General features: G+C 43.8%; 1 protein-coding gene across 1 annotated transcript in view; it reads right to left on the bottom strand.

The window, feature by feature from the left end:
* sorcs3a (sortilin related VPS10 domain containing receptor 3a) overlaps positions 1–12,321 on the bottom strand; it is a gene marked incomplete at its 3' end in the record, with an annotated part of 139,572 nt that overhangs the window by 72,061 nt on the left and 55,190 nt on the right. The window contains exon 2 of the mRNA XM_080522483.1: positions 11,710–11,777. The remainder of the gene's footprint in view (positions 1–11,709; positions 11,778–12,321) is intronic.

Genomic DNA, 12,321 nt, shown 5'->3' with positions numbered 1-12,321 from the left:
GTGGCATCTCAAAGAGTTTGCGTTTTGTTGCTTCCCAAACACTCGAAAAGAGATTCACAAAATAAAGGAGTGAACCCTTAGAGAAAGTCATCCTCCACCTCTCTTTCTCTCTTGTATCCCTCTCTAAGTCGTTTCGGAGCCAATCATCTGTAACTTAAGACTACAGCATGAGAAGATGGGCGAGGTTGATCTGAAGGGAAGGAGAAGAAAGAAAAAAGAGAAAGAAAGTTTGCCAAAAAAGAGAAGTAGAGAGGATTCTGGGATTCTGCTTAATCTTGAAATGGATAATGTTTTTGTTTTTTCTGGAGAGGTACACAGGAATCAGATAAATCCTTCTGGCAGAAGCTGTCTGCAGTTCCTCTTGACACATCACTGTCACCTCCGCTCAGTCCCCCCGCTAGGCTGTCACAGAGCTGACACTAACCCATCCCTAATCTCAATAGATTTGAGACTTTTGCTTCAATGGAGACTCGATGGTTTATCGTTGTGCGGACGGAGAGGAATTGGTAAGAAAAGCGAAGACATCACAACTCAACTACCGTACTACATCACCAGCTACTACAGGCAGATGTCCAACTGGGACCCATGGGCGACTATTGCCATAAAAGCTGTTTCATGATAAATGCACCGCAGTGGAGGCTGGTGGAGTCAGAAATCAGTGGAAGGGCTCATTGTAATGCATGGAATGGTATCAAATGGTATCAAACACGTGTACAGTACCTACATGTACTGTGTACTGGTATACTTCATCATTCCAAGGCCAGACACAAGATATTTCATCATATGATATATAATATTCACCATATCTGTCACTTGTACTGTTTATACTTGCACACACTGTTGTACTGTAGCATAAATTCAACTTTATCGATTCGTGACCACATCCGCAGATTTCGAAAAACAAACCAAGCTGCGTATCACATCGATGAGATACAGAGTTGTACAAATCTAATGACAATTTCTGCAATAAACAAAAAGCAACGATCAATTAAACTTTCAAACTCGAGAGGAAAATCATTTGGCCATAATCATTTGTCACAACTGGTGGTTTGATGAGGTTTGATGAGATTTTAACTTGATTACCACAAACACCACGAGAGCTGCTTGAAAGGGCTGCTCTCGAATTCACAATTCTGTGAAATCCCATATTGCCTGCTGGGTGTATTGAGAACTCCTGATGAAATCCGCCATTTACTATTATGACAGAAAGCAAATTAGAGTGCGCTTCAGGATATGGGGAAAAGCCCATGAGTGTGTAATTAAAAAGGTACGAATTTAAATATTGTGAAAAAAGAAGCAAAAAAATAAATGACCTCTTTAATAATAGAATGGGTGATTTATGTATTTGCCCCGAGGCATTGTGGGAAAAGAAAGGCCCATTGAATTTACTATAAATCCTGAATGGAGAGAGAAAGAGAGCAACGTTCTTGCTTTTCATAGCAGTGCCAATGTTTGTTGTTGTTAAAGCGAATATGTAACCCGGTGAGGGGGATCTCTGAAATCTTCACAATGCGACAGACGATACGGTCTAGCTGTTGAAACAAGCTGACATGTTTTTTTAGAAGGCTCTCTTTGAATGGTGGCCAGGATGACATCTGCTTATGAATAATCCAGAAAGAATGGCTCAGACATACAGTAGCTGTACATGTCTGTGACTGACAGTGACAGTTTGATCTTTGATGCAAAAACATAATGCAATATGAACCAAAATATATGAAAAATAGATACTGAATGTCGATCACAACAGGCATACATGACAACACAAAAAAATAGCATCATCTTACTTAATGACGAAATAAAAGCCTGTAGCGCTATCATATCCCAATTTTATGGGTTCTGACAGAGGAATTGCGATCTGAAAAAGTTACGAGCGATTCGGGCTTTGAGGAGAATTCGAACACCTATTGTGAAAGGTCAAAGACATCACGTAGGTCTTCTATGAGAGCCTGGGCCTTATTATAGGCACTGACCTGTGAAATATCACACAGCCTTTGAGCATGCTCAGCAAAATGATGCAATTTGAAAGGATGTCACTCCTCACCCCTGCCTGACCCCATCCTGGTGGAAAGGAGGAAGTGGGAGCAGGAGTAGGTGACAAGGGAGGGGCAGCCCATACTCTGTGTCTCTGTCTCTCTCTTTCTCTCTCTCTCTCTATATATATATACATACTGTATACACTCACCGGCCACTTTATTAGGTACACCATTTCAACTGCTTGTTAACGCAAATATCTAAACAGCCAATCATGTGGCAGCAACTCAATGCATTGTGGCCTGTAGACATCGCCAAGACGATCTGCTGAAGTTCAAACCAAGCATCAGAATGGGAAAGAAAGGTGATTTAAGTGAATTTGAACGTGTCATGGTTGTTTGGTGCCAGACGGTCTGTTTTCAGTATTTCAGACAGTGCTGATCTACTGAGATTTACCCACGGCGAAAATGGTGGTAGTGGTGTAAATGGTGTGGGGGATATTTTCTTGGCACAAATCTGCAGCAACTGCATGATGCTTTAATGTCAATATGAACCGAAATCTCGGAATGTCTCCAGCACCTTGCTGAAGCTATGCTACAAAGAATTAAAGCATTTCTGAAGGCAAAAAAGGGGGTCCAACCCAGTACCAGCAAGATGTACCTAATAAAGTGGCCGGTGAGTGTATACATACAATATATCTCATTCACTCTCACTGCTCTTTTCCTCTCTCTCCGTCTCCCTTCCTCCTTCTCTTTCTCTGCCCCTGCCCAGTTTGCCCCTGTGTTACCACGGAGGAATTCCCTCAAGTCCCTAGGTGTTACCGTGAACGAAACTGGTCTTCCTCAGTGACTGCTGTGTTCAGTGTATATATGGGCCTGTATTTGGCGCTGATGCTTTCTGACTCACTGGTAGTCATATTGTTCTCAGCTTGTCCGATCTGGTCCAATCAACACCAATGGTTTTCTAGGAATATCTAACTGTATAAACACCATTATACTAGGAGACTGCAACTCTGTTGTATTGTTGTTAATAATACATTTCAACTTAGACAGTATGAGGTGTATGTAGAGGTGTGACATGGGAATATACAGTAATTGGTCATGTGCCCTGCTAAACAGAGACGCTTTAATGCAAGTGCTCAGGAAAAGAGGTATGGTTATACAAGGTACTACGATACAGTACTTACTAACACAGTACTGTGTACAGTACTAAAGACAGTATTTGATACCATTCCTCATTCCATGCATTACAAATGAGCCCGTCCTCTGATTTCTACCTCCACCAGCCTCCACTGGTACTTATATGATGCAATCATTATGACTTAAAAACAGCCGTGTCGGGGGAGCACTAAGTGGCGTAAACACACTAAAGCACATACCACATAATCGCAAGGTTCTGTTCCACCGCATAATTCCGACTCTTGACATATCTTGCATGTTATCCCTCCTGTCCTTCCTGTCAATCTCTACTGGCTCTATTCCAATAGAGGAAAAGAACAGACAGTCCTCATAACATGACATATTTCTCAGGCTCAATATCCAAAGCCAAGACTCAAAGCTGTACTGTACAAGAGAATTGCAAAACAGACACATGTAGTGCATAATAATACGTGATCACTGTCACTTTCAGACACACACATTTTTCCGTAAATTATCCTCAGATAATGGCTTTAGCACACACCACATCATTAAGGCCCAATCCCGATTCCCTTTTCTACCCCTATGGCTCGTTTTCGAGTGTGACTCGATTTCGAGCCAAGGCCTTCGAACAGAGCCACAAGCCGTCGGGGTTGAAATCTACCCCTATGAAATGGGACAACCCTTCAAAACTGATACGTCATCAGTATTATCGTAGAAAAGCATTGACGCTCGCGACTCATTCACAACTTTTACGCTATCAATCGATCAAACAAGTCATCAAATAAAAAAGAACAATGCTTCATTATCAGACCATGACAGAATAACGGCGCTCTAACCTGTATGAAACCTGTGCTCCTACCCTGCCAGTCTGCACTGATTTAGGACAACAGTGCAACAACTTCGCGGCTGAACTTTAGTTAAATTTACGGCGTCATATACCATCAATGGGAAACATGGAAAAATGCATGATTTACAGATTACATTTTATGACGTTCCGAAATCCGAAGTGACAGGAACGCTGGAGAAACAGCCGCTGTCCACTGCATTAATTAACTACATGTCCTTGATGAGTCTCCCGCTCACTGCCCTCCATCAAAAATGGCACATCCATCGATAATATTACATAATAACAACTGCTCGGATTAGATTGCGAGTTGTTTTGGTATAATAAGTGCCGCAATACAGATAGCGTCATATACCACCAAGGGGGGAGGGGGGGGGGGGAATTCGCGCCTATCATGCACATATCAGCCTGTGGATAGATAACTTTAGATAGATAACTTTACATTAAATATGTCTGTCATCATCCGCTGTCAAACACCACAATTTATTTCTAAATAAACATGATTGTACATCTCTGTAATCTCTGTAATCGCGCACCCAAGATGCTTATGTCCAAGATGGCCGCGCGCTTAGACGCTGCAGCTGGAGTGGCTTCCACACTGGTGTTTCATTGTGTTTTTAAGTACATTTGTATGTACACTTTTTTTTTAGTACTTATAGGGAACAGTTGTGTATATAGTACCTACAGCAGGCTCGACTTATTAGAAGTCGGCACGCAAAACGACAAGATAGTTACGGCGGAGTTTCTGGAGCAATACAGGATTAACAAAGAGATCGCCCGTCTACCGGGAGAACCGTGGTACACAGTTCCCTCCCTGAGGCGGAAACGCCGGCGGAGAGACCGTAGGAAACGACGGGGAGGCCTGGGGGAGGCCTGCTAGCAAGATTAAGACGTAGCCCAAACAAACCAGCTTTGCCAAGTATTTTCCTCTCCAACGTCAGATCCCTGACGAACAAGATGGATGAACTGAGACTACAGGTTGCCAAAAAAAACATCGTAGGGGATAGCTGTGTGATTATACTGACCGAAACCTGGCTAAATGACAACATTGTGGACGCAGCTGTTAGCTTGGAGGGGCGCACGCTACATCGCGCTGACCGAACGGAGCTTAGCGGCAAGTCAAGAGGAGGTGGGATCATAATATCGACGAAGGATAGCTGGTGCTTAAACACGAAAACTGTAAGTAGCCACTGCTCCCCAGACCTGGAATACTTGACTGTTAAATGCCGACCCACATACCTCCCGAGGGAGTTTAACGCGGTGCTAATAACATGTGTGTACATAGCGCCTAGCGCAGACAGCAGCCTAGCATTGGCGCGACTATATGAAGTCATCAGTGGCCAACAAAGCACTGATCCACAGGCTATTCACATCATAGCGGGGGATTTCAATCATGTCGACCTGAAGGCTGTACTACCCAAGTTCTATCAGCATGTGAAATGTGCAACGAGAGGAGAAAAAACACTGGACAAGGTATACACCAACATCAAACGTGCTTACAAGGCTAGTCCGCTAGCTCATCTAGGCATGTCTGACCATGTGTCAATCCTCCTGATTCCTGCATACACTACCATGGGGAAAAGTGCTCCCATCACCACTAAGACTGTCAGAACCTGGCCAGAAGGGTCCGCTCCACTGCAGATCTGCCTAAATGACACCCTATGGCAGGAATATGAGCATGAGGACCTGGAACAGTACACGTCGTCGGTTCTGAACCACATAGTGAACTGCACCAACTCAGTCACCGTGGACAAACGGGTCCGGGTCTACCCCAACACGAAGCCATGGATGACTGGGAAGGTCCAAAAACTGATCAACGAGAGGGACAACGCCTTCTTCGCAGGGAAGAGCACACCGCTGTACAGCTCCACCAGGGCCAACCTAAAGCGCGGAATCAAAGCGGCCAAGGCAGAGCACAGAGAGAAGAATGAGGAATGCCTCCTGAGCAACGACTCCAGGCGGATGTGGCAGGGGGTTCAGCAGATGACAAACTTCAGAGCCAACAGGCTCACAGCCGCAGAGGACGACCCCCTGCTGGCGGGAAAGCTGAACACCTTCTACGCCCGGTTCGACGAGGGGCGAACGGAGGTAACCGCAACACAAACACCACTCTCTCCAGCTCTCAGCAGCCTCACCCTCACAGAGCATGAAGTGAGATGCGTACTGAAGGCGGTGGACCCCAGGAAAGCCTCGGGGCCGGATGGCGTCCTGGGACGGGTGCTGAGAGACTGCGCTGACCAGCTGGCCGGGGTTTTCACCAACATCTTTAACCAGTCCCTGTCCCAGGCCACCGTCCCACCCTGCCTGAAAACCTCAACTATCATCCCAGTCCCGAAGAAAAGCACGGTGAGCTGCCTAAACGACTACCGCCCGGTGGCACTCACACCAATCATCATGAAGTGCTTCGAGAAACTAGTCCGGGCCCACATACTCACACGCCTCCCGCCCAACCTGGATCCATACCAGTTCGCCTACAGAGCCCACAGGTCCACAGAGGACGCCATCGCGACGACTCTCCACGCCACTCTATCCCACCTGGAGAGGGGAAACAGCTACGCGAGACTGCTCTTCGTGGACTTCAGCTCCGCCTTCAACACCATCCTTCCAGACAGGCTAGTGACCAAACTACTAGACCTGGGTCTATCACACTCTATATGTGCGTGGATCAAGGACCCCTCCTAAATTTCGTTGTTTGGTACCTGTACTGTAGCAATGACAATAAAGTCCATTCATTCATTCATTCATCATTCATTCATTCATTCAATGGGGAAGGCTGTGCTTGACGATTCCATTGGACTGATGCCGGGCAGAGGAACACCCAGGGTGACTGTCACCCTGTGACAAACGCGCAGATATGAGTGCTCCGGTGTACTGCTTTGATAGTCTAATGGAAGTGATCAGGTAGGCTACCAGTCCTCTACTGTTAAACCCGAGCGCGCTGGACTGTGGAACTTTCTATGTTAAGCATAGGCACACGCATAGGCACCTCGGCATAACAGCGATTTTTTTGTTATGCTTGTTGTAAAGAAAAGGTCTATAATGCATTGAAATGAGATTAAACTAAGATAATAAGATGGTTATCATAATTTTTCAAATCTTTATTAATCAGTAATTACAGAGAAAGTAAAATGACATTTCCGCATTGAATAGAGCGACATAACATTTCTGTAGATGATTCGCAATGCATCCTGGAATCAAGGGGTAGCGTACCCCTATGGCTTCAAAGCTAGTCTGGTCCTGGAATCGCTCGAAATGAAGCCATAGTTAGGCCTCGAAATGAAGCCATGGCTCAATGAAATATGAATTGGGATAGCCCTACCCCTAAACGTGAACGCGCAAAACGAAGCCATAGGGGTGAAAACGAAGCCGTAGGGGTGAATTGGGAGTGGCCCTAAGACAGCAATCATCAGTATAAAGGGGGACGAAGAGGAATGTAGAGAATGCAATTTTATCAGTCAGAGCTATTTCTACTCAAGGCAACAAGGCATACATACAAGGCAGATTAGATGAAAACAATTGGGCTCAAATGCACAATCATTTGGTGTGAAAATGTGCGCTAATGACCCGAGGAGAACTGACAAAGACTGGAAAATGTTTCCTGGCAGATCATGTAAGTGGGATTGAGTAGCCAGCTACATTGATGATGTGTTATTTATCGCAAGCGCTTGTAGATAGATAGATAGATAGATATATCTTTATTTATGTGTCACTCCTCAACAAACAGGTATGGTATAAAGAACAGCAACAAAAGGTGCATTAAAAAGTTGAGGACTACTCACATGGAGTTGTGAGACACAATACAATTCATAGCAATACAAATTAAAAACGTACATTCAAGTACTATTACACTTGAACTATTACACAACAAATACCATTGGCATTACAATAAAATACAATATGTAAAGGCAATGAAATATGAAAAAAAAGGAGGAGGGGGCAGTTTATTGTGCGATGCTCATGAAGGCTACTCTTCTTTGTAGGATGAGGTGGCAGGCCTTGGCACATTCATTTATGCAGTGTTCACCAGCTAAAATTGTACACAATTTATTATGGTCATCAAAGTCATTAAAATTCTCATAGTGTTTTGATAAAAAGATAAAAAGATCAGCGCGGATGTCGTTGTAAAGTTCACAGTGTAATAAGACGTGGGCTTCGGATTCAATCGAACCACTGTTGCATAGTGTGCAGAAACGACTCTCCACTGGGGTGTTAGTGTATCTGCCGGTTTCCAGGGCTAAGGGAGCGACTCCACACCTAAACTTGGCAAGGGCACTTCTATGCTGCCTGGGCATAATGTATTGAACATAGGGTTCTGATTCAAAAACATTTTTAAAAGAACAGTAAGTACGCAGTTTGTTTCCCTCTGGCCTGTTAATCTGCAGGAGCCATTTCTCCTTGTCTGCCTCTGCAACTGCTTCATCAAGACTCCGTAGATCATTTCTTGATAGGATTAGATCAGTGCTGGCGAGATGGGATAGATGTAGAGAGCTAAAAATGAAGATGCTGATCCTTTTGAGCCGTGGAATCAACATCATTGGGATGTTGCGTAAAGTCGGATACAGAATAATCTCAAACAGACTCAGGTATCTGACATTGAGTCTGTAGGCTGGAATTGTACCCCTCCATGGCTTGTTTAGCTGATGAACTCGGTTGCAAAACAGAATACATGAATTTCTGAATTTCTTAAGGCTTTTTACCATCTGAGTGAACCAGAGAAAAGCCACATACTTGGATTCTTCCTTAAATAATCATACAGTACTGTACAGCTAAAGAGGACTGCAGCAGCTGTATACCGACATTTTGGAGCAATTTGGGCAAGGGCAAGTTTATTTGTATAGCACATTTCATACAACAGATGTCATTCAAAGTGCTTTACATAGAGCATAAAAGAAGTACAACAAGAGGAGAATAAATAAGAAAATAAAAGTAATAAAAATAGATATAACAAATAAGTAAGATCAAACATTTAATAAGCATAGATAAAAGTTCTAGTGTTCAGTCATAACTGCTGCAGAACATGGAGGTTTTTAGCCTAGTTTTAAATATATTTAGAGTTTGGTCAAATCAAAAAGGGTTGACTAAAGCTACTATTTCTCTATCGAATTATACTACTGTAATTGTCATTTTACAACTTGCACTGCAAATAAAACAGAACACATATCAAACGTTTCTGCGTTTCCAAACCTGTGTACATATTTGCTGACAATGAATAATGAATGCTTAATAACCTCTCAAACGCAGAGGGACGATACTCAGAGGACTAGATAAGAGAGACATGATAACTTTGAAGAAGTACTGTGATGCAAAGCTCAATTATTGTTCGGGCTAAACAGTCTCTCTTCAGTTCTCTCACATCCTGTCTCCCAGGAAGATATGGACGCTCCTTTGAATATTATGTGCTGAATGACCGATCTGTTTCCATTGTTTAAGGTCACAGTGTTCATTAAAATTGACAGGCTGACTTTGAGCTACTTTGAGGCGTTGCCTGTTGCTTTGACCTTTGTGAAAAGTCAGCATCTGGCCTGTCATTTGGGCTGTCGACGCAGATGCGGTAAGCGGTCTCCCCGGCCTCAAATCTTATCCCAGCTGTGATCTCAATTAACAATTAACAAACAGACAAACGGCAAAACCACAACAACAATGCAGTGCACGCAGAAGAGTTTATCATGGCAGCAATAGGCCAACAGTTCAGTTGATGCAAGGGCATGAAATACCAGGTTATTGACTCTATTTCCGTCTCTCTCTCTCTCTCTCTCTCTCTCTCTCTCTCTCTCTCTCTCTCTCTCTCTCTCTCTCTCTCTCTCTCTCTCTCTCTCTCTCTCTCTCTCTCTCTCTCTCTCTCTCTCTCTACTTGTCCCACTCGGCCTGATTTGAACCAAGATTAATATGGTAATTTATGCCCTCATTTTGTCAATACAGAAACCCATCTTCAATGTCACTAAGATGTATTGGAACTCCAGCAGAGAAGGGGCAGTGGCCGCTTGTCTTCCTGTGTCCCCTCCACTGAGTGACACGACTGGGACCACCGCCAGGGCACGTGTCCAGCCCCAGTGGAAGTCTCTGTTTTAACACCCAGCACTATTTACACCTCCTAACAGCTCCAGCTTCAAATGCTGAGAATCACACCTGTGTGTTATGGAATGTTACGTCTTTATTTCATTATTTCAACGGCCAACTCAATTACTATATATATATATATATATATGACAAAGTGATTATGTACTATAACCACTAATCCAGTTACTAATAGAGTAGTTACGTGGTCATAACACAAGTATAACACAGTGACGAGCTCCAGCGACCACACCCCCAGCAACTGGATCGAGCCTTCATATTATATAATGGGGGTATCAGATGGAGTTCACCGCTCATCTTTGCAGTTATTCAAAAACAGCTCTATTTCTCTAGCTGTGAGGTAGAACACCTACGCAATGTGTCTGAATGTCAGAAATGACTTGCAGTTGCCAAATCACCCACTTGTCATCCTCACTCCATGAATGTCTGAAAATCTTGATGGACACAAAAGGTGCAATTGTTTTTTCTTCTTCTAATATTGCTGGTATTAACCTCAAAATCCCACAGCAACATCTAGTTGGGATACTGTGCCTCTCAGTCGAAACCAGCCAATTACGGTATAGTCAAACATAGCGATATTACAATAGTAAACAATATTACAGGGGCAAAACAATCATCCAAAAAGTGAAATGAACTGAACAAGAAAAAGATAGGATTTAATTCCCTGTGCAGTCACAATGGTAGACAAACACTACATTGAAACAAATGCGAAGAAGCATGTGGTTCTGTTTTTTGATTGCAAATCTTGCAATAAAAAAAACAACAACATTAAATTAGGAAAGGGCACACAGGGTACTGTCTCTCTCTCTCTCTCTCCCCCCCCCCCCCCCCCATCTGGCCCTACCATTCCCTCTTCTCTTCTCTCTTCCCCTAACCATGTCTCTTCCTCCCTTCCACTCTCTTTCCCAAAGCTCCTCCTCTCTTCTCCTCCCCCCTCTCCCCTAAGCTGTCTCATCACCCATGTACTGCTATGAGGGGACCGCTTGTCACTGTGTATCTATCTGACGCCTGCAGACACCCCATAGAAGCCGGTCTCTGTACCTTACAGCGCAACAAGCGTTAAACAATCATTCTGTTGACACATGAAACTGGCTGAAAGGAACCGTGGTATAAGAATACTATACCTCTATGTCATTGGCAAAGATACATAAAGAGGATGAACAATATAGAAAAAGTGAAAGTGTTGCACAACCTGGCACCTGCCGCAAAATAGCTTGGGTTATGGCTCCCATTGACTCATAGACGAGTGCATCGCTCCTTTTGTTGGTGTGTTTTTAATGTACTCGCATAAAAAAGAATTGTGCTCAGCAGATGTATGGGGTTGGTAGTATATCCGATGAGACAATGTTGTGCACTTACACACACACAAACACACACATACAAACACTCACACACACACACACACACACACACACACACACACACAGTACACATGCACGCACACATGTGTGCACACAATCAAAGTTCAATCTTTCTTTCAAAAGTACTACACACACAAGCACTTCCTCATGCACAATAAATGTTCACACAATCACTCATTCACACACATCTCAACACAGACACACCATCACATCATTCACCTGGAGCACCCTGTCGTCTGACGCTGAATAGTGCAATACTGCTCTTGGCAACCAGCATTATAAGAGAGAGATAGAGAGAGATATGAAAGAAAAATCTTACCTCCACAAGGTACTCTCTGTGACACTTCCAAGATGATAGTCATAGAGCTTGGTCAAGATGAGGATGACCTGTAAATAAAACAGACATGGGTGTTATAAACTAAGTACGCTATGTAACTAAGTCAATTTGTTTGATACAAAAAAACACATTTATTTTATGCCAAACGTTACTCTCTCAAAGGAGCACTTCAGATGCAGCAACATCAACAACAGGTGTTTTGTGGATCGATTGGCATGTCATGAATGCAACGCCACCACAGCTCTCACAGCCAACGATGTGACCACAGCAGATACTGTGCACAGTGCCAGTTCGTATGTCACTTTGAATCCCTCTCTCTTGATCCAGAGCGCTGTGAGGGCCCCAGCGCTGACTAGTTTGATCCACTAGTCTCTCTGTGAAGAGCTCAGGTCTTGGTGGTTCATGAAGAGAGAGAGACGGGAGGGGGTCTTTGATAACCACTGAGCAGAGGGCACAGAGCAGATACGGAACAAGTGGACCGGGCCCTGCAGAGAGACCCAGTGGTCAGCTTTGATATCCCAACAGAGACCAGCGAGAGAGCACAAAAGTCATTCAAAGCCCCTTGTAAGAACATTCAACAATGTTATCTACGTT

Source organism: Nansenia antarctica (assembly GCF_963989245.1).
Source record: "Nansenia antarctica genome assembly, chromosome: 2".
NCBI classification, from domain to species: domain Eukaryota; kingdom Metazoa; phylum Chordata; class Actinopteri; order Argentiniformes; family Microstomatidae; genus Nansenia; species Nansenia antarctica.
The sequence above is the reverse complement of the archived record's forward strand: the minus strand, read 5'-3'. Positions and strand labels throughout refer to the sequence as shown.